The following is a 22,906-nucleotide window of genomic DNA, read 5'->3' as shown; positions in this document are numbered from 1 at the left end:
GAGGCATTCTGCTGAGAGCACACACACAGTGGTTACCATCACCATCCCTGCCATAGCTCACCCTGCAGCTTGCAGCCTGGCTCACACCCTTGGTGTCTACACAGCCATTGCCACATGCTCCAGCACATCCTTATACAGGGAGGAAAGGATGGTTAGCCACCCCATCAGTGCTTCCTGCTCTGTACGAGGGCTGTCATGGGGTCACATCACCTTAGTGGAGAGCTCATCTCACAGGAGGAAAATGATGGGCTCACCTGGAACGAGGTGAGCTTGGCCCTTCTATGCTGTGTGACACAAGGTGGACATGGGCAGCTTAAGATAGCCAGTTAACAAACTGATGACTGAGGAACATGGTCCAAAGCCACCTGACAATGTTTGCTTTTGGCTGAGCTACTGTGTGCTTCTCAGCAATGATCATACAAACATCAATCAAATATTGTTCATTCCATGCCATGACTGATACAACTTCCATCTTCACAGAGGTCTTCTCCTCTCTCTACTCTCCATGTCCACTCCCCAAACTTGAGACCACCCTGTGGTGTCCTGCTTAACTCCAGAGCAGGTATTCCTCTCTGAGATATTAAGCAGAATGGAAAGCCACCAGATGTATTATCCAAGCTACCAGCCACCCTGGCTGAACACATCCAACACAGCAGCTGCCCCCTCCTGCAACAGTCTAGTGGTATCCAAGTGCACACCTGGGCACTTGGCTGACTCCCACCACCTTTCCATCAGAAAACATCTTACCTGTCTGCTGAATTCCTTTTTCCACATTACTCTGCTAAACTATGAATTATAAAAATAAAATAAATAAATATACTACTACTGCACTAGCTGTTTCCAGGTACTGGTCAAGAACCTTCATCATAGCCACAACACCTACAGGACAATTGCCCACCAGAGAAAAACCTATAATCCATGGAATTACTGCTGCAGCGCTGAAATGTGTAAGGTGCCAAAGCATTCAGAAAGTTAACAGATTTGTTTATGGACTAGATGAGGCTTCATTAAAACAGTGACCTCCAAAGAACAGTAAATCCTCTCTCCTCCTGTCTTCTCCTCCTTTTTTTTTTTTTAATCCTAGAGTATCTTTCTCCTAGTGGCTTTCCTCTTCCTACTAATGCCATCACAAATGACAGATGTGTTATCAGTTATCATTGGGATTTGACACATTCTTAATACTTGTCATAACAGCTCTGAAGTCTGCGTGCTACCCCATTGTATTCCAAAGAATTCGCAGGAGGTAATGGACACATCAAATAGCAGTCAACAGCTCTGCTTTATTGGACTGCTGAACACTTGCAATATAGAAGTAGACTTAAAAAAAAAAAATAAAGCCTGTCATTATTCAAAATTACACACAGAATAATTGAATACAAACCAGAACAAACAGCTTTTGCACTCGGTATGCTTATGATCATCTTGGCCACACTGTAGAATTTATTATTATATATTTATTGATATTAATGCTTTAATATTTAAGATAAGATAGCATCAGTATTTGTAATAGTGAAGGCTGTAATAATTTAAGTCTGTCAGTGAAAGGTTCAACATATTATACTCATGGAAGCACATTGCTGTTTCCATACAGAGTTTCCCCTGGTTTGTTTGGTCCCCGCTTTACTTTTACAACAAACCTGATACAGAACTGAGGTGCAAGTCAAGCCCAGAACCAGAATTAACATCAGAGGTGAACACCTGAACTTATACAAAGTCAATGAATTCGTAGAATGTGTCATTCAAAGTAATGGTCAATACTATAAACCCCAAAAGTGCAGTAGAACACTGAGTTTGAAAAGAGTGTCTCCTTGATGAGGACACAGGTAAAAAATTGTCTTACCACCCAGCAAAATAAGGACAAGGGACACCAACTAGGGGCTCTTGTACAAGTCTATTCCTAACACCTGCTGATTTCTGTGGATCACTCCCTTAATACAGGTAGTTTTGTTTTAATTTGTTCAAGGCCTCAAGAGAACTTGACAGATACAGCACTCCTTAGAATTAATCCCATACAGAGCTCTCTAAACATTATATGTTTTTATTTTAGTCAAATTCTAGTATTACTTTAGCTGACTGGTTATTTGTGTGCAATACTTTTCAGGCACACACAAAAAAAGTCTTACTGTAGCATTACTTTAGAGACTTAAAAACGCAGAAGACATTCTTTCAGTTTAGTTGATCTGCTGCAAAGCATCATACAGCCAAAGTCTCTGCCAACAGCATGAGCTGCATGACAGCAGTGTGCCTTGCCATCAGTAAATGCAATAGCTTGTTCTCAATGCATTTATAGTTTTGCACAAAAGCAGAGGGAAAAAAAGAGGAAAATAAAAAGGCCAACAACAAAAACAAAACCCACATACAGATTACAGACAATCCAGCCCTGTGCAGACAAGTAACTTAAGGCCCATTCAGCAAGGCGATAAAGCAAAGGCAGAATTGTGAGCTAGAGTCAAAAGGAAGTGTCCCATTGACATAATGAGCTTCAGAGAAGGTCATGAGTGAAGAAGATAAGCAAAATACATTTGACTACCTAACTGACTGCATGCCTTCACACAAAATTGTTAACCAGTACTTAGGGTCTCAAAGGAATTGTTTTAATCTACAATAAATGCATGAGCAAACTGGGCTTTTTTACAGTGCAATTTTATTTAGGAGACACACAAGAGTAGCTCCTGCACCTGTGAGCACTCAGGAACAAAATCGATGCCATTTGGGGAGAGGAGATGTTGGTTCTCAGCATGCAGCTTGACAACACAGCAAATCCTGTTTCAGGGATCTAAACCACTGCAGCAGCAGCACTGGTAAAGTACAAACTCACCCTGTCAGCTAAAGCACTTTCAGAAATGCTGAAAGATTAAGTTTGTATCAGTAGGCTTCACACCTGTTCTTGAGCAGCCAACATAAAAACATTCCAGAAACAAAGTTGGTATCATATTTTCTGCTCACAATTTTATTCCAGGACCTGTACCAGATCAAATTTGTGCTGCCAGCTGAGCCTGGGTTGCACGGAGGCAAAATGATGGCAGCACCACCCCATTAAGTAGTCTCCACCCCATTAAGTAGTCTCCTCAGCAAATATTCCTTTCTGGCGTCACTCCAAGGAGCATTACTGCTTCTCGTTCTCTCTACATTCCCAGTTACTCCTTTCATATACCCTCTCAGCTGTAAGCAAATCAACATGCCAATCCCTTGGGACACATGGCTTAGCTTATACTTAAGACTTGCCATTCTAGTTTGTGCTTTGGACATTGATTTCCATTGTCTCGGCTATCACTCGACAAAAGGGCATTTAATTGCTGTCTCATTTAGTCTGGGGGAGAGGAGGAGAACAACTTTTACCAGCTCTCTGATTGATGGCAGCTATTAGCACCTTCTTGCACAATGCAGACTTATTAGAAGCTCGATTTACATGTGAAGTTCATTGCCACAAAAATGAATCAGGTTTGCAGCTCTGCTTACTCGATCAACTTTCGAGACAAAATCTTCATATGAAATGAATTTGCAGAAATGATTGTGCTGTTCACCCTTTGAAAGGGAAAGCTCTGAAGATTAATGAAGTTTAAGAAAGGCTCTTAGAAAGCCAAGAAAGTTTAGTAAAGACTTCATAGATTTCCTTTCTCATTTTAAGTGCTATTGTGTAAGTACTTCAACAGTTGTATAATAAAAAGAAAAACCACAAAAAACCCCAAGCTACTCACAATGAAACCAACCGATCTGATTTATACTTATTTACATACAGCTAACATTTCATGTCCACTATGCTTCAAAGTTCCTTATTGCCTACTACAAAAGGCAATTCTGAAGAAACCCATAAACTATTTCTCTATCTTGTACGTGCATTTTCTATTTTCTTTGTGAAAGAGGAACAAACAAAATTAATATCTACATTTAATATCCTCCACGTTCTGCAGAGCAATGAGCCAACATACTGTGGTGTTCAAGCCAAAGTGCTGACAGCGGATTTTTAGTACTTGGCTTATTTTATTAAAAAGTGTGAGGATGTTAATGTTTCTTATAAAGAAAGGATGCTAATCTTCCTTTCAAACAACTAAATCAGTGAAGGCATCTTGAAATACGACCTTTGTTCAGTCCAGTTATTTGAAACCTGTAGTCATTTCAGTAAAAGTTTGATGTAGTTTAACAGTCAAAACATCAAAATGTTTCATCGTTGCAAAAGCTAAGACCAAGCACCTTTGGAACATCACACAACCCAATCAGATGCAGCAACAAGCTGAGGAACGCATCTGTTTTGGAAGTGTACAATGGGGAGGCAGATCGAGAAAGGTCAAGTTGACTTGCAGCAAGGCTGTGATGTACAGCCAAGCACACAGGCACTCACACCAATTCAGCTGTGGGAGCACTAACCCTGGCTACGCAGAGACTTCCTGAAACCAAGTAACTACCCTCACGAAAAAGCACTTCTGGCTACTTTCAGAACATATCCTCCGTTATTCACATAATTGGTTTAAAATTCCTCAGCGAAATTATTCTGCTATTACTTGCTTTCAGTGAGCCCACCCTTATGGTCACATCCCCCAACGAATCCACCTTTGTTCCTTACTGATACTCATCTTCCCTGAGACATATTTCTAAGTAAGCTTAAATAGTGACTATTTTCATGGGTTTTTTTTCCTACCTTTCATGTGAATGTGGAATATACTCTTTTTTTGGTTATTACTTCAGAGCAGCTGCTTTCACTTTTATTTACTCTGCAGCTCCACGTATGTGAAACTGTATTTTGATCCCACCTTTTCCCCCCAAAATTTTAAGGGGAAGTACAACATAACACACAGAAGTATCCTCCTTGTAAAACACTAAACAAAAATACTCCCAAGTTGGCATACAGCCAAATACTAGTGAAACACTAGAATACACTTGTTTTCTTAACATGGCTTTTTATAAATTTTATTTCCCTCTCCCACTGTTTCATTTCTCTTTGGTATCAGGCAGGAGATGCATTTCTCTTGCTGGAAAGGCTAAGTGCTATCTTCCAAAAAGTACAGGCTATATTTATCAGTGGCAGCCAAGATAAAAGCAGCACAGGCAATCCCAGCAAAATCCCTTGTCTTCCCCTACAGCCTCATGCCCAGGCTGGAACTAGCACTCCTGAGAGCCATGCTCCCAGCAGAAACACCAGCAACGAGCCAGCTGCCAAAATGGTTTTAAAGAACAGACCATCAGCCATGTTTGTGTAACCCCTCTGTCAATCTTCGCTTCAGGTCTCTTTGGTCAATTGAGGATAAAGAATATTCTCAGCTGGAAGAAGGTTTTTGAGAAACCTGTCAAGTCAACACATGCTAATCAATGTGAACAAGTACTGGAAAAGAAGTTGATCGAATCTCTCGACTATCCTCAGAGATACAGTCAAACCCACACACCTTTGAGATTCAGGTCAATCACACATCTGCTCAGCATTCCCCTGGGAGACTCAGAATATGAGTGCAAAATTAGGGCAAGCACCGGCACAGCAGTAGGCTGAAGCATCTTGCTGGCAGAGGCACAAACCTGCTTTTCGACCCAGTAAACCATCTATAAATAGGTTTATGAATACAGAACTTCTGCCAAAGTGTTCTTTCTATTTCTTTTTCTTTACTAATTTTTAATGCCTCTTGCAAGACTGACTCCTAGAAGTTTTATCTCCATTAGTACTAATAAACATTTATTATTTGCTCCAGCAGTGTCTGAAAGTCTTGATGAATAGCAACAAATTTGTCTAGAAAGGCAGAATATAATTTTCCATTTAGAAAACTTTAATGTATTTTGAAAAGGAAAAAGCAAGCTTACCTGAAAACACAAAAATCACATGAGAAGTCTGCGTGGATGCCAAGTCTTGGGAGAGAGAAACTCACTTGTGCTGGGACTTCAGGAGGAGATGGGGCAGTGTCAGTGTTTATTCTTGTTCAGCTGTGCTCCTGTGGGTACCAGGTGAGACCCAGAACTGAGCCCTGGGATGTCCCTCTTGTTCTTCTCACCTGGAATAACAGAACAGGTTCTCAGCTCCCGTAGCACAAGAGTGATGCAACATTTCACATTCAAGACTTAGTGACGGATATTTACACCATCTGACTGCTGGAGATACAGCCCTATAAAAGGGGAATCTTATTAGAGCTACCATTATCGATAAGCATTGTTCTCTACTTTTCTCTACTGCAAGTGTTCTCTCAAGATGTCCTGAGGACATGCAAAGCACTAGGCAGCCATTTACAAGGCATTCTAATACCACCTCAGAGAGATCACTTCTGTGGAAGATAAATGTAGAGTCACAATAAACTGACTCAAGCCCAATCTGTGGCAAAAAGACTTTATGGTAAGAATTTAATTTTGAGCTGCAAATGGCTGGGTGACCCAATCAACCAGTGCTCATTTCAAATAGAGGCATTAACCAAGGGTTTAAATTATATTGTACTTTCACCTGCTAACATTCTCTTGCACATCTTTTGTCTCCCTTTCCCTCTCACCTCTTTACATAGTTCACCATCCATTTTCAAGGATGGATGACCAAATGAAGCCCTTTATTAAGGCTCCATTTTCAAAAGCAACATCACCACACTCTTTCCCTTTGCTTCACAAATTCATATCTAGGGGCATGTTCTTGAAAAGCCTACATCTAAACATATTTCAACTTTCTGGGGAATAATTGAGTATGGAAAGTAAGGTTTAGCCTGATTAAATTTTTATTTCCATCTAAAAATAAAAGGAAATGCATAGTAAATAACTTCTTTCCTCAGCCTTCCCCCCACCTTCTGAAAGGCAAAGACAAAGAAGACATAGTACAATTCATTATTATTTTTTCCCTTTCAGAAATCCCAAGAAACTCATCACTAAATCCTCAAGTTCTGAGCTGGACCACTAAATACTTTTTATGTTCTGAGATATCTGATCTCACTGGCCCTCATCTGAGTAGGGGTCTTGGACCACACAATTTTCAGTGGTCCCTTCCAACTCAAATTATCCTTCATTTCTCAAGAATCACAGGTACTGCTTTATTCTTTAGTAGAATATTTTATTTCAAATACAGCAGTTTTAAAGCTGAGCCTTAGCCTCAAATGAAGTCTGAAGAGACTATTGTTAGACATGAAAGGCTTTTTCCTCAACAACCCCACAGTTTGTTTTAAAGCTCATTGTATTAAGCAGGAATACTTGAGATGCAAAGTCAAATGTGAGTATCCTGAGAATAGCTGTACATGATGGGCAGGTGGCAGGGAGGCCTGCTGCAGGAATGTAGTTCTGCACATGGAGCCACAAGAGCTGGATTCCTAATACTGTGTGGTAACAAAGGCACGGAAGAGAAATCAGTTCACGAGTTAGGCCTGGATCCACAATCCTCCAGGCTTAATTAGAAGACCATGAAGAGTACAAAACAGCACCAAACACAAAACCTGAAAATTTTTCAAGTAAATATAGTAGAATGAGCACTGTTACATTTAAGTCCACTCTCCTCCACACAACTCTTCCTTGTTAATGATACAGACAACTACAGATACATCAAAACCTGTCAGCAACCGCAGTGTGTCCCAAAGCAAGTCATGCCTATTACTCCAACTGGCTAGATGAAGGTCACTGACACTGCTAACACTTCTGACATTTTATAATCAATTGCCAGTACTTACAGAGGAGAAAATACCACTAGCTCTGAGCACACTTGGAAAGAAAGAAACTATTTTCAGTTAATTTTAAGCTTGCTTTCTCCGATAGCCAAAACATTAAACAGGAGGCAACCTAACAAGCCAAATATTAGTGAGATTGGTTTCTAGCAGCCAATGCCATATTCTGTTTGTATATAAACAATTGTAGTTTATCCGCCTCTTTAAAATAACTGTGATATGAATCATCACGGGGACAGGAGCAGAGAAAATGGCCAAATACTTGTAACTGAAGAAAAGCAACACTTAGTTCTCAAAGTAACTGTGAATATCAGTACACTGCTAACACCAAATACCTATTAGAGAAACCTAATATTTTGAGGAAGAGACTCTTGGAAGGGATGCTGACCTTTACCTATTCCTTTGCTGCTGGTAAAAGATGACAAAGCTCTTCCTGTACAGTGCAGTCGTCCTGTACCTGTTTTCATCTTCAGGATAAGAACAGAGACTGCTGCCTTTTAAACTATTCTTGCATTGATTTTTAGCCAGCTGCTATAAGTTTGGGTGGAGGGCAAAAGGAAGAGATCTTCAAACAATATTTCGTAAACAGTCCACAAGTTCCATCTGATTTACAAAGTGTCAATGCACTGCATGAGTTCAGTAGCTAGGAAGCCCTGGATTTCACAGCACTGTGCTTACCTGATGGATCAAAGCAGTAATTTTGAGTTACTACAAGACCTCAGAGAACACAGGGATCTCTAACTTCAAACCTCTTTAAGTCCTATATTTCAGTCAAAATTCTTGCCTGAGTTCTTCTCATCTTCCAGCTCCTAATTCAAATCATCAGTCATCTCTTGCTTTTCACAGTAGCTGTTTGCTGTATGGTGTAATGTTTTCATGAAATACATTGCCAAAGGCATTCCAATTTCCACTAATAATTGTCATTAGGAAAAAGGCGGAGGGGGGGGAACAAAAAAGGGATACGTTTCTTGTCAGAAAATAACCACTTCCTGATGTGCAGCTTAGGCAAGATAATGGTCACAGGCAGCATCTTGGCTTAGCAGACAAAAGTAGTAGGTGGTAAATGAGAGTGCTGCAGAGGGGACAGATTTTATCCAGGGGGGAGAGTGGGCAGTGTTTGCTAAAGGAGGCACCCTGACGGCAGGAGATTTATGCATCCACTCTTCTGTCAGTCTAGGAGGAGGGACTCATTATGCAAGACCAGCTGCAGGGGTGTGCGCTGCTGTCGGGAAAAATTAGAAGTCTAACAATGAACTATAAAGGAGGAAGAAATGACAGTGAATGAAAACCCCATGATAAACCCATTTAGGCTCTCTTCTCCTTGGGCTGAAAGATGAAGTCTAATCTCTTTGGCATATATCCTGGCCAAGACTCAAACAAGTATGCCTAGATACAAGCAGGCACATGCCCTTAGAATGTGCAATGACAATATCCATCAAAAGGACCTGTAACTGCAAAGAGTAGTGAGCAAGAATCCTTTTTCTGCATGTTTAGCTAAGTTCTGGGGAGGATCAGAGCACAGTAAGATGCTTTTGATCATAAAGAATCTCATCTACTGCCAAATTGCTCAGTGTACGTACCTTCGAAAGAAAGCTTTCCCATTTGAGTATCTTGAGGGAATGGTGGGGAAAAGGGAGACAACAGAAGAGATGACGGGAGTGTAAGACAGTGAAACGCAACTGAATTAAGGCTTTGGTATTTCACTCTTATTTGACTGAAGGAGAACTTTCCAATTCACGTGATATTCCTTTGCCTGTGAGAATGAAGCCCTCTGATGAATTAAAGCAAATGAAAATTACCTGCACACATGGTAGCTCAAAGGACATAACTGAAGGTCACTGTTTGATCAAAATTATGTGGAAAAAAAACCACAGAAATAAACTCAAGTTTTTACAGTAAGCTACAGAAATAAAACTGGAAAATTCCTAAACTATGAACACTTATCATTGTCAGAGTGCAAACAATACTTCTTACAGCTACACAGTAATGTCTCACCTTTTTTTTGTTCCCCAAGGAAAGTAAGGACAGGCAAACATATAATATTAATAGCATTTCAGGAAATACTTTCATAGTAAGATATCTAATATATTATGAATGGAGGGAAAAGGAACAGTTTTTTATCTGACTTGAAAACAGCAGTGTCAAGTTAATTTAAAATTCAATTTCAGTTTAAAGCATTACAAGAAAGAAAGAAGCCTGTGTATCACAGGTTGTAAATTGAAATCCTAGCAAGGTTTTTGCCTGCCAACTAGTTGTGTATCAGCTATAAAGCCAGATTGCAGGTGCTTCTTTTAGGAGATAGGGCTGCAAGGCTATCATAAACCACATTTGGGAAAGTTTGTCATTTACTATTCCCAAAGGCATTTTATTTAAACCTTTTTTATTATTTTTTTTTTAGTTTGTTATTTAATGGGAAAATGGTGTTACAGTGACTCAGAGGTAACTTATGCAAGGTATAGTATCTGATGCAAAACCACAGAGGGCCCTATCCTGTGTAAGTCACCAAGAAGGTCTAACGCAGCACTCACATAAACACATCCACAACAGCAAATAAGCAAAAGCAGTCTGTCTGCAAGAACAGCTTTTAGGATGACATGAGTTATTAAAAAACCAAAACAACAAAAACCCAACAAAACAAAACAAACAAAACCCAAGCAACTTTTGGAGTTTTAACTGATTTCTAGAAAACTTACCTACACAGTCACTTCATTATAACATTAAACATGATAGTTTGAGGGAAGAGACATGGTATTCTTCCAAATTTTCTGGGCTGAGGAGTAAATAAATGCCCTGAGACCACAAACAGAATGAAAGCCTACCCAGATTTGGCAAATATTATTTAAAAATGTGACCTGATAACAAGGACTGAGCTCCCAGCTGCCTCTTTTCAACTCCAAGAGGTTCCCACAGGGTGCACTGGCCAGTCTGATCAGAAAGGCAATTCTGCTGCTTGACTATCAGCTGCTAATGACCCAGCTGGCCAGCGGACAGAAACAGGACTGGAAGGGCACTGAAAACCTGCACTGACTAAGAAGATAAATTATATTCCTGACCTCTGCTCCTCCAAAAGGAAGTCAAAGAAAAGCTGCCGTTTACAACAGCTGGGGCTGTTCAGTCACACAGGTCTTGAACTAACTTGTACAAACACTTTGTGAAGCCTCAAAACCTTGCTGAAGGAGCAGATAAACACCTTGGAAAGCTTTGGTTTTAGGAAACATAAAGTTAAGGTGTGTGAAAATTGGCAGTCTGGAAAGGGTAATATTCGAGGACATGAAATCTATCTCCACTGACACATCCATGGCTAGGTGTATGTATGCACAGCTTTCTCATGCTGATCCAGTTCACTTCTATTTTGTAACAGAGGGATGTGGAAAACATTATTAGAGTTGAGAGAAAAGTGTTTACTTATTCAGTAATGGCTTTTATCCTGTCTTTGAGAACTACATAATTATGTGTAAGTTAATATTAAATACCCAATATATTTAATCACATTTGCATTTTTATAAAACAGTATTTTAAAAAAAATGTTGGAAGATTAAAAAAAGCTAAGGAGGGAAGAATTTTATACAGCATGGGATGGAAAAGAGCCTCTTCCCCTTCACTTATGTTTTCTTTAATCACATCTGGGCTTACTCCTGCTCCCACAGAAGAGTTTGTAGTTATGCCCCCTCCTCAGCAGTCACTTAAACCTTCACCATTTAAATAATTTTATTACTTTTTGGCCTTACCATGCATTTTTTTGGACCTACAGCTCTCAGGCAAATTTTTAAAAAACCCTTTTGCTGGCAGTTAATATGAGAACTACCACCACTGCACCAATATTTATACACATGGTGCTACAAAAATATAGCATTTGCTTTGATGTACTGCTCCTTCCTTACTTCCCACTCCAGCAGAAAACACAAAGGGCATTTGACAGTGATAAGGCATCCTACTGACATCATCAGTATGCAGTGGTATACTCTAAAGGTTTAAGTCTGAATACAGAGCTTCCCTTGCAGAATGGCCAAAACAAGCCTCAGTATTGCTTACTTCTGTAGAAACTAGGAAACACTGTTTAAAAACAAATAAATCACAAAAATAACCCAAATTTAAAAACAGGCCGCATCTGTTACTAGGGAAAGCAGGCTGCGGCGCAGAGATGTTTCACCCAAGAGGATACAATACTTGCTTTCTTTCCAAGCTATCCCTTATGCAGCATGTGACTCTCTATTCTAATGATACTTTTTATTAAAACTTTTTTGTTTGCCAGATGTTGCACAATGCAAATAAGGAGGACTTGAAACGGGAAATGCCAGCTGCTCCTAGATATAATCTGCCACAGGACTAAAGCAGATTGACACTCCTCGTGTGATGGAAGGAGCCTTCCATGAAGGACTTGAGGCTCCTTGTTTCTTACCAGTTTGATGGAAACTGAGAATTCAAGACTTACTGGACTCTACAGTGCTATTTGATACCATCTGATCACATGCAGACTTAAATCACAATGTTTTCACATTAAGACTGGCCATACTGAAAGGGTTGGGTATCACAGAATCACAGAATGTATTTGGTTGCAAGAGACCTTCAAGATGATCCAGTCCAACCCTCGACCCAGCACTGGTGGCTCATCTCCCTAAGTGCCAGTCCACGCACCACTTAGACACCTACAGGTATGATGACTCCACCACTGCCCTGGGCAGACCACTCCAACATTTGATAACCCTCTCAGTGAAATAATACTTCCTAACATTCAGCATACATTCCCAACATTCCCCTGGTACAGCTTGTAACCATATCCCCTAGTCCTGTGGCTTCTCATCAAGAGGAGGAGACTGGCCCCCTCCTTGCTCCAACCTTGCTTCAGGTAGCTGTAGAGAACAGTAACATCTCCCCTCAGCCTCCTCTTCCCCAGACTGAAACAACCCCATCTTCCTCAAGCACTCCTCATAGGACATGTGCTCTAGGCCCTTCATGACCTTTACTGCTCTTCTGTGGACATGCCCCAGCACCTCCATGTCCTTCTTATAGCGAGAGGCCCAGACCTGAACACAATGCTCAAAGAGATGCTGCATCAAACACTGACCCACAGCACACACGAAGGAAAACAGCGGTGCAGCAGAAACACACAACCAGACTAAGAGTTTGCATTGAATTTTCAACACTTTCAGCTTTAAAAAATAAACAGATTGTTTTAAGACATTTTCAAATATTTCAACATTCCACTTACATTTGGTTTGCACACAAGTGATAAAGGAAATTCAAATATTCCAATAATATGCTAAAAAACTTTTCAAAGCTATCTCCAAAATGGAAGTAGTGTAAAAAAATATATATATATAAATATATGTATATATCTCAAAACCCCCTAATATATAATCAAAGTTCTTGGAAGTCACTTTCTGCTCCACTAAGACATTTATTCCAATTGGCAAGTTTCTCATTTCATCTTTTCAGGCACAGACAATTTCGAAATTACTGAGGTTTAGGATATACTATTTTAATACTGATGGTGTGCTTAATGAGATCAGAATTTAGTAAGAGTATAGGCATTTATGCTAGAGGAAGGCTTTAATTTAGGAGCGTATATTTTACCAAAAAGACAAAGTTAGGTAGGTTGCTGTATATCATAGCGTGAGCCTGTTCAGATCATTATAATCACAATTTGTGATCCAACTTTTTGTAGCATTACATGGTACAAGTCCTCAACATGAACACAGAAAGTTTGCAGGTCCATGTTTTCCCCATTCTCAGTATATACACAAAACTCTTAGTAGATAAGCATGCTATGGAGAATAAACACAAGTAACTTGTGATTATATTAATCAGACCTACTTTAGACAGCAAAAATTTAGCTACTTCCTAACTTGTTTATCAACCACTAACAGAGAAACACCAATTGAGCATCCATGTCAGGACTGATACTCTAATTTTAAGGTCAACACTTTTCCAATCCATGTCTTGGCTGTGAAATATATAATGACAACAAATAACTTGTGATTGCATACATATAGACAACAGTAACTACACAAATGAAGGGATAGTATTTTTATAGTAAAAAAGTATATGTAGAACTACTGTAGATTGCAAATAAGACTGCAATGTTTGATGCAGATGTTTGACTACACACACTAAACAAATGCTGAGGTTTTCAGCCTTGTGCTGCTTTTCCTACAGAAACATAAGCAACTAGTATTCAATTTTGAGCCATACCAGAAACATTCCTTCAGTAGTTACAAGTGCCCTGACCATTCACAGTAGCTCTTTATAAGCAGCTAACATGAAAAATTTAAACCAATGAGAACTCCTATTCCTGCACGGTTCCTGAGTTTATTGCAGCTCCTGTTTCTGTGCACTTCTCTCCTTCATTTGAGCCCCATTCAGGCCACCCTCTTTGGGAGGAATCCCTGACCCACATTTGGAGGATAACTGTGGTAGGCTTGTAAGGTTTAGCGCAGCCAGCCTGAGATCACCTGCATTACTGCTCTCTCCAGGCTTATCACACTGAGGTCTCTCTAATAAAGTACTGTTTGTTCAGAAGGACAACCACGCGAAGAAAAGCCTGGCCATAACAAGGAGTTAATACATCAGCACCACTCACAAGAAGTCATGTGCCTCCTGCATGAAAATCCTGGAAGGGTTTCCCTGCCTGCTTCAGCTGTGAATTGAGACTCTGTCTGGGAGTTGCCATTTGCTAAAGTGTGAAGTCCTCTTTCCACAACTTAAATGGGAGTAGAAAATATTGGGTGTTCTTCTCTTGGAAAAACTGTCTTCAGAGCCTACAGAAGGTATTTAATCACTTCAGCCTGGGGCACAAAGCCCAAAAGAGCTCAGAGAAAGAGATGCACAAAAGAGATGCACACACAATCTGCCAACATTGCAGCCACTGCTGCTGCTGTATATCTCCAAAGCACCTGATGTTCATACTGATTTCACCTGCCACCCCCTGATTGCGGGAACCCATATTATACATCTATAACCCAACTATTCCTGCAGACAGAACTGAAACATAAATATAGATCAATTTCTGTATGCTCCCAGCAGTCTTGCATGTAATTTCCATAGATGTAGCTAACTCACCACAATCACCTTAACTTTTTTATCAGTAAGATGCCATGGTTGGAAAGGGATTTTCCTCCCACCAAAAAAACCTTGTGTGCCCAGCGCTTGTGCCAGTGCTGGTTATAATATTAAATTCTAACAACTACACTCCAAGTCAGTCTCAACAGAAAGTGTCCTCCTATTGCAAGGTATTAATCAGTTCACAAGTAGTGTGTGGCCAGGAAAGAAAAAGAAACTGTTGTTTAAGGTACAGGATGCAAATGTATTATGCCTACACATTATTATTCTAGTTCAAACATACCCTCACTTAATTTAGTTCTGAAATGTATTAGCTTCAGTTACAGAGTAAATACTATTGTAATGAATACTAATAAATAGCCTACAAATAAGTAAGAATGAGAGATCTTTTTGTCTTTTCCAGAGAACTATTACATACAGACAGAGTGGCCGTTCCCTGATACAGAATCCTTTGCTGTCATTTAACATATGACCCTCTTGTAATGCTGTGTTAGGAGACAGAAAGTCAAATAATCTGTTTTGCTTTGATGAAAGCATGAGGAAGTTGACTCAGATAAAAGCAGGGAGTAATCTGTTTAAACAGCTTGAGTCCAAAGTTGAAAATTAAACAAAATCAATAACAAATGCAGGCTTTCTGCTGGAGAATCTGCCTTGAACATGATGTTAAAAAGAATTAAATGCTACCACAAAGATATTTTAAGACAGAATATCCTATATGTGAAATTCATGCAGACCTTTAGCTCTTTTAATTTACATGTGTCTATTAATTTATAAATCTATACAATGCCTACTGTTAGGTAGTGATGATATGGTTTTAAAAGTTTTTAGCTAATCTAGAGGTAATGAAGAATATCAGAGTAGATTTGTATTTATTAGAACAAAGAAAGAAAATAGATAGTGAAAGCCCTCAATCTGTGTCCACTATATAGGCTGCAATTTTTGGAAACAATAGTCCCAAATGGACCTTTCCATTTCCAAAATTATTTCTATAATAGTCAGAACGACAGACGAGGTTCATGCTAGCTTAGTGAGGGTAGGCAAATATGTAGAAGCATAACATCCAAGTTTGAAGTGTGTCTGTGGACACAGTTTATTATGTTATTTCAAAATGCAAAATTATCAGCATCTTACTGACAAGAAGCACAAAACACAAATCACCAATTCTATAACTGATTTTTACTGCTCTTCTCAGCAGTCAGAAATGGTGCTCCTCATGGAATTGAACTTGTAGAAAGGCCAACATTTTCCAGAAGAAATGGGAAGTATGACAATGTATTATTCCAGCCAAAATAGTTTCAGATTCTGATTCATCAAGCAGAAGATTGTGAATGGCATTTATAACCTTCTCTAGAAAAAACACCCATCACAAAATTACATTCTTTGAACAGTGTTTGGTCTTCCTAAAGACATGTTGAGCTACAATCCTGTGAGCAAGGTGACTTGGGGGTCTTGTGATTCTATTTTTCAGAGAGCTCAAAGCATTTGAACAAAACTCATGACATCCACCTGGCTGAGGGTTAAAGCAAACTTTAACAAGGAACAGTCCTTTGTAGTTCTTGGGATGGCTTCAGGCCCATAAAGAAACAATTGCATCATGGCCTAATTACTCCATCTGACATGATGTATGAACTGGGATCTCTCTGCAAGCACTTCAGAACATTTTGTAATACAGAAAATTAAGGTGTTGTTATTATCTTTCCCAGACTTGACAGCGAATTTTTCTGCAGATCTCATTTAAAGCAGAACTGCTATAAAGAGAGAGGAACAAAAGGCATGACAAAATTACACACAGGACAGACACACAAAGAACAGCTTTCACACGTAACACCGGACTGTCATATATGGGTCTCAAAAATTGTAGCACTACACTCCTGCTGCAGTATATCCCCCTGGAATTTCATCCCAAGTTATATTTTGTTTTTAAAATAAAATAAAATTGTGGGTTCCCCCCCACTCCTTCCACCCCGAGTAAGTAACAAGACAGTTATTCTTGCCTCCTTGTAAAAAGGAGTAATCTCTGCAGCACACAACCTGTAAAGTTTCCCAACTTTCCTGGAAGGAATAGTATTTTACTGTTCAATTTGTTTTCTCCATAATATGTATCTCAATCTTCAGTAGAGGATCTATAAGAAGTTTTGATCAAACAGTTTAAGATTGGGGAAAACACTTGTATTTTAGAGGGAAAACATGCAAATAGATACAAACATACCGTAAAGGATTATAAGAAAAAGTTGCAGTTTCCTATATTCATATGTATCTCTTTACATGCATTTTTCCTGTGTGTGTACATGTGCATTATAGATATACCAGGAGTAGCAACAGTAACTTTACAGGGTTGTATCTCTTTCTCACTGTGTATGCATTCTGGGAATTCAGTCAGTTACAAGGAAAGGCAAACATCTAAGACACCAGCAGGTACCATCTCATATTTCAGACACTGGTGGTTTATTTCATGCCAAAAACATAAAGTCTATATATTAATTCAACATAAACTGAGGTTGGTAAGCAATTACTACAAAGTGCCACATTGTAACACCATAAGTAGCTGTTTACATTTTCACACTGGGCTGTGAAGCAAAGAGATGTCCTATCAGCAACCCTGTCTAGTGGACTGCTATTTCCAACACAGGGGCAAAGCTGCTGCTGGGGCTGGTGTCTCGGTCCAGAGAGGGAAAGCGACTCAGTTCTTTTGCATAGTCCCATATTATGAAATTAGAGGCACAAAGGAGGCCAAAATATCAACATCAAGGCTATTTATTAACAGAATAAAGTGGATGGATCAGAAGGAGAGAGAGAAAAGAGGGAGAGAGAAGAATAAAGAAATTATATTACCACCCCCCAAGACTGTTTGGGTCTGCAGAGGAAGTGTGCTGCTTTGTTGGCTGTGCTGTCCTCCACTGGAGGAGGGAGGGAGAGATCCGAAAGTCCAAGTCCTTCTCTGAGCAGCCTCTTCAGCTCCATGAGTTGCAGCAGGCAGGACTTAGGACATGGAGAGAGGGTCTGTTTCTTCCAGGCTACATGGTGATGTCTCTGTCCTTTTTCTCTCCTGGTATTTTCTTTTTTTTTTTCTTCAGAGTGGCATTGCCCAGGTGTTTTCCTTCTTCTGAGCCAGCAGTTGCTCAGATCTTTTATGCAGTTTTTTAGGTATGTGTCCAGGTGGTGAATCCATTGTCCTTTGCACCATCCTCCCTTTCCAGAGTAGCTGATGGGTAGAGGTGATCTTGTCTATGCACATTTCACAGAATCCTTATCCAGTGGCTTTGCCCAATACACATCAGCTATTGTCTGGGCAAACAGCAAAAGGTGATTTTATCTTTGTTGAGTCACAACAAGAGAGACAAGATTTAGTCTCTTACAGATGGTGAAATGCTGCAGCTTACCCATCTACATCTACTTGAGTTTAGAAGTCAAAGTCTTACATAGGAGGCTGGAATCAGAACTTCAGCAAAAAACCACTGAAGCATGTTTGCAATCTCAACTGCTAGCCTTGCCTGTGGGACAACATAATCCTTCCTCCCTATTCCCAGGCCACTATCTGTTGGACTTTTCTATTCTTCAGCATTCATTGCAAGATTTTAATTCCATTTCTGTACACAAAGGCTTTTCCAGGATGTATTTGCTTTCTCAATTCCCTAAAAAGATATTGCTTGTCTACTCTGCACTTTTTAAATCACCTTCCCCTCATTTACAGCACAATTTCACAGTAAGCTCTGGGTAATGCACTGTACTTGAGCCTTAGAGACGTTTTGCCTGAGCAAGCATGTTTATTTATGGATTGCAATGCAATCCTATAGCACATAGGTAAACAAATGAACAACCCACTCCCTCCCTCAAAGACACCTGATGACCTAAATTTATTTCCTTGTCATGAAAGTCCATCAGAAATTAAACTATCCACATTCATCACCAGCTTGCACCCCACAATTATGGGTGCAAGCTGGAGCACAGAAGCTTCCATACAAATAAAAGGAAAAACTTTTTCACTGTGAGGGTGACAAAACACTGGAACAGGCTGCCCAGGGAAGTTGTGGAATCTTCTCTGGAGACATTCAACACCCATGTGTACACAATCCTCTGTCCTACTAGGTGATTCTGCCCTGGCAGGAAGACTTGATCTTTTGAGATTCCTTACAATCTGTAATGCCTTGTGATTCTGTGAATTCCACACCATGCTTTTAATAAAGTCACTAAGAACTAACATTTTGGGGGATGTCTGAACAGAGGAACTGGCATGTAGTGCACAGTGTACCTATTCAACTGGTGCACTGAACCTACTCCTGTGGTTCAAAGCACTTTGGCTCATCTCAGCCTCCTATTTTGGTTAAATCTTTTGTCAAATGCGTGTCTTTCCCCAGCCATGCAAGAGGAAACTTGCGACTTTCTCCCAACCCCCTCAAGTCTCCAGTCAAATCCACAGGTTACCCTGTGTACACAGGATTTTAAGTGGAGGTCAGTAGCTTGCCTGTTGCACATAATTAAATTTGGTTTACAAGCTTATCTAAGCAGTAATTAATTAAATATCACTCTCAGACTAAGATTTTCATTGTCCTGTTGCCTAACAATAGACTTTTTTCTATCTTGTTTATTCCCAAGTAAATGGGAATTTTCAAAAGAGCTAATGCTAATTCTACAAGAACTATAAAGCAACAAGGAGGTTCCACTACCAACAACAATAATTAACTTAAGTATTCCTAACACAAGTTCCAAAAGTACATCCAGATTTTCACCAGTTTGTTGGCAATGGCAACATGAAAACACAGACACAAGAGTGTTCTGCCTTTGTTTTTATGATAGCCAACATAAATCCAGAGGCAGACCTGAAATGCAGTTTTAAATTAAAATTCCTTTTTTTTTTTTTTTCCAAGTCAGAAATAAATCAAAATTACCATAAGAACATCTGTAGATAATTTCCTAGTTTGGAAATTACCTGACCATAATAAGAAAAGATTATGCAGCCTTAATTCTAAATCTTATGATATTTAAATTATTCCTACTTTTTCACAATGCACTGAACATCTTCAATTCACAAAAAGTTACAAACTCCCTCAATACACCATAGAATCATAGAATCAGTAAGGTTGGAAAAGACCTCCAAGATCACCAAGTCCAACCTTGTCACCCAACCAGGACCATATAAAACTTTTCAGATGTGGAACAAACCTATTTCCAGGATCTGAAATGCAGCATGCAAACTAGCAAAGTATATGCCTGCTTCTACTGTAACAGCACTTAAATAGCAGCCCCCTTCCAGCATCCAGTTAAAGAACATACCTGTGTTTTCAAAACTTTAAAATGGTACACTGGATTCCATAAATAGTAGACAAGCACATTAGGTTTTGGAGAACCACTAGGTTTTGGGTAACAGGACAAATGTACAGCTACAGCTTCCCACTGATAACCACGGTAAGGGCTGTACTCTAAGCAAGTGGATTCTCTTACTCTCTCACACAACTACCCCAAAACTTCTTTCAAGCCCTGGTAACTGTTCTTAAGCTCTGTAAGTCAAATATTGAGAAGGAAGGAAAAATACCTGGCTTTCTGTACAGTTACTCCCTGTTAAATGGGTAGAGATGTAAATAGGCATCACCTCTTAGAGTTCATCCCTTCCAGGTGGCTTGGGAAGAGCATTTGTTGCTTGGCTTGGAATCAGCTTGAAATATGATTAGGATACAATGAATGGTGGTGCTTCCTCACACAGTTACACCAGAAAAACTAGGCCAGACCGAATTTGCAGGAGAAAGCAGCAGAGTTTGAGGGGTGCCTCATGATCTACTATAAAGGCAGAAACTATCAAGATACTACATAGTTACCTTGCTCCTTCTTAATATATTAAGCCAGATTTAACTACCCAAAATATGCAACACGTCCTGGAAAATGCTACAGAATTAAAAAAACATACATGGGTAACAAAGGCAGCAAATTTGCATCAACAAACCTTTCATCACATGACTAAACAGACTAGCAGTTGAATCTGCAAGTGAGATGCAGAAGGATATAATCATGGCCAAACAAACAAAAGTAGGCTAGAAAAGAAGTCAACAGAAAACAATTTTCACCATATATCACAATATTAAAAACGACAAGGTACCCAGTGGCTTATCACAAGTCAGATATGCAGAAGGAGGCTTTCCACACAGCTTCATTCTGTGCCACAAGTCAAAAGCAGAAAGGGCTCACTAAGAAAGCATACAACTAGATCCATCAAGAACAAACAAAACAGTCTCAATGCAACCTCCGATCCACTAAACCCTAAATCTTCATTTATCAGAAACTGGGGGTTGTATGACAGATGCACGGTGTATAGAGGGATCATTCATGTAATTCCTGGTTCCTTGTAGTTAGTTGACCTATCTAGATGCTTTGCTATATAGCTCTTTAAGACAGCTTTGTCTGCTTTTAATTCTAGTATCAGTCATACCTCATTTAGAGCACCAGACAGTCTTGTATCACAATTTCCAACATCATCCAAAATGTTTTTTATTATTTGGTGTGTTTTCTGTTCAAATAACAAATTGAGTTTTTGCAAGGAAAATGCATGCTTAAACATAGAACAAGCACATGGAGCAATCAGATGTTTGGTTTAAGGGAAATTATTTATTTCCACTTTTTGCAGTATCGTTGAGCCCTTCACAACTACGGCACTGTAACAACGTCTCTTAAATATTTTGTCTTTTGCTTGCGGCATGAAAGGATGATATATAATTTAACTCCTATATGATGTGATGAAGGAAGGATACGTTATCTCTCTCCTTATTCTTTGCCACCTATTTTTGGATGTTTGACTGCTTGTGTGCTGTCTTGCTCTTAGTCTCGGTATTTGACCCATCCTGACTCTGAGACAGTATTCATAGAAGGGAACTGCTAAGCCACACAGAAGGGGAAGAAAATATCTTAATCTATGGAAATGCCACCACAAACTCATAGGACAGTATCACCAATATCTCCCTAGCACCTGTCACCTATTTAACACAGGCAATTTACCCAACACTGATCACTCAAACTACCTTTTATTTCTAGAGTGGAGCTTAGCACTTGTGATGCGTAGCAGACTGAGAACCCAAAAATGAAGTTCATATAATCCTTCAGAAAGAAGTGACAAATCTGCAAGGACACTGTTAAGCTGCAACAAGTGATTCCTATAATTAGTGTCTGTTTACCATGTAATTACTATCTTTCCAAATCCCAAAGGAGCAGTATGTGAAGACTTCTGTAAAGTATTAATGCAGCTTAAAAATATTATGTGAATGCAAACTGCATTATGAGCCCCTAAAATTCCTACATATGTTTCAAATACGTGTATTTGAGCTAACCAGCTTCTAATGCAGTATACCTAATCATTATGGACTGCTGACTATAGTTATTTATTTATTTGTTTGTTTGTTTGTTTGTTAAAGTGTTCTGTTACTTTTATTATGACAATTACAGTAATTTATTTCATGGGGAATGCTACCAGTTGTGCAAGCTATGATGTGAATAAGAAACAGCACCAGCTGATCCACTGATGCAGCAACATTCATATACAATTCCACACACATGCATTCTGGGTTTCAGGTATTGTGTAAGGTACCTTTGACGCTGCACTCCTGAAGATGGTTCAAGCTTGCCATTGGCCTAGTGATTTATTGATGAGTATCACCAATTTGCTGTGATAAATATGAACACCATCAGCAAGTTTGTCTACTTGCTAAAGCCGTACCACACACATGGCTTCTGCTTTTTTCCATATTTACAACCTACTTCTTTTTTGAAGGCTGTCTGAAATACCCTGAGTTCTCGTGTAAAACATTTGGAAATTCAAGAATCTTCCTCATCCTTCTGCCTCTTTCCTAGATTTATAATAATAGTTAAGAGATGTCCAACCACTCTCAGAGACAGAACAGCCATGTCACCTCTTCTTCCTTCCCCCCTCACTGGAAAGAAAAATGTATGGAATGTATTCAAATAATGTAGTTGAACTTTTTATGACCAAACCCCGCTTTATCATCTTGAATTACTTATTTGTAATGAGTTACTTGCTCAGTCCTGGCCAAAATAAAGTTTATCCACTTATGAAGCAGTAATCAAGTCAGAGCTCTCAGAATTCCCTCTCAGTACTGTTAATCTCTTATTGTTAATTCAGCATGTTAAGAGAAAGGAAGCTGATTTTAATTCATTTAACAGAACCCCAAAGACTAGATTGTTCTGTTATGAACAAATGCTTCAAAGATTTTCTGCCAGTGCTGCTTCCTTTCCAGCTGGGAAAA

General features: G+C 39.4%; 1 protein-coding gene across 1 annotated transcript in view; it reads right to left on the bottom strand.

The window, feature by feature from the left end:
* PLXNB2 (plexin B2) overlaps positions 1-22,906 on the bottom strand; it is a 257,964-nt gene that overhangs the window by 173,051 nt on the left and 62,007 nt on the right. Inside the window, exon 3 of the mRNA XM_054173886.1 lies at positions 5,785-5,972. The gene's annotated coding sequence lies outside the window, so the exon portion shown is untranslated. The remainder of the gene's footprint in view (positions 1-5,784; positions 5,973-22,906) is intronic.

This window comes from Dryobates pubescens, chromosome 27 (genome assembly GCF_014839835.1).
Source record: "Dryobates pubescens isolate bDryPub1 chromosome 27, bDryPub1.pri, whole genome shotgun sequence".
Classification (NCBI taxonomy): domain Eukaryota; kingdom Metazoa; phylum Chordata; class Aves; order Piciformes; family Picidae; genus Dryobates; species Dryobates pubescens.
Note: the sequence above shows the minus strand (reverse complement) of the source record. Positions and strands in the feature narration are given on the sequence as shown.